This window comes from Sipha flava, unplaced genomic scaffold, assembly GCF_003268045.1.
Source record: "Sipha flava isolate LNK unplaced genomic scaffold, YSA_version1 18870_pilon_pilon, whole genome shotgun sequence".
NCBI classification, from domain to species: domain Eukaryota; kingdom Metazoa; phylum Arthropoda; class Insecta; order Hemiptera; family Aphididae; genus Sipha; species Sipha flava.
In genome coordinates, this window is record NW_020272463.1 from 8473 (window position 1) to 9481 (window position 1009).

General features: G+C 26.2%; 1 pseudogene; it reads right to left on the minus strand.

Moving 5' to 3' along the window:
* Positions 1 to 526: 526 nt before the first annotated feature.
* Positions 527 to 966, minus strand: LOC112681246 (annotated as a pseudogene).
* Positions 967 to 1009: the final 43 nt, after the last annotated feature.

The window sequence follows — 1009 nt, forward strand, 5'->3', positions numbered from 1 at the left end:
TAAAATTGTCTCAACTGATCACATTATTTACATATTTCATATAGTAAGTATAATCCTGTATTTATGAACAAAGGATATATGATATGGTACTTGACTATTTAATATATACATGTCTACTGGACGATTTCTGTAATAAAATATGCTATGAATAAAATGTATTATACAATTATAATTTATTTATTATATAATTAACTCTTAATAATAAACATTAAACCATAAATTGAGAACCATAAAACATTTTAATGAAGTATTGAAATACAATTGAATAAAATAAATGCAACCAGGTTAAAATCATTTTTCTATTTTTTTTTTTTTTTTTGTAAAATTATTTACATCATCATTGTTAAGTACAATATTACGATGGATAGTCATTAAGGCTTATCTAAGTTAATCAGATGTTTCCACATCAGGGCCGTAGCTAGGAATTTTCTATGGGGAGGGTCCAGTTTTATAAATATGAATTTGATAGTGGATATCATTATAGGAAATTACATCGAGTTCAAAATTGTGAGAATAAAATATATTTTCATGTTAACACCAAGTCAATTTTTCTCGGCTTTTTAGCCATTTCATTCAATACTTCATCTGGCGTGATGACAATATTTCAGTAATAACTCAATTGTACCAATCCATTGAGACGATTCTGTTTAACAAACAGTTCAATAAAATGAAATAAGAATTAATTTATCGTTTATACATTTATTTATTTTTTATTCAGTCAAAACAATTACAATTAAATAATTACATTAAAATGAATTACATACATACCTCTTTCATACTGTTTCTGAGGTAGCTCTTTATTCTTTTTAAGCCTGAAAAAGATCTTTCTGGCGATGAAGTAGAAACAAGGAGATAACACAACATTTTTAGTAATATAAATATATTTAGGAATATGATAGGGTCACAATGCCTGATGGCATCCAATGCATCAGAAGGCAGCATTTCATCATTGTTTGTTACTGTTATGTATATATAGATATAAGTTATCGTACTGTAAAACCTGTATTGG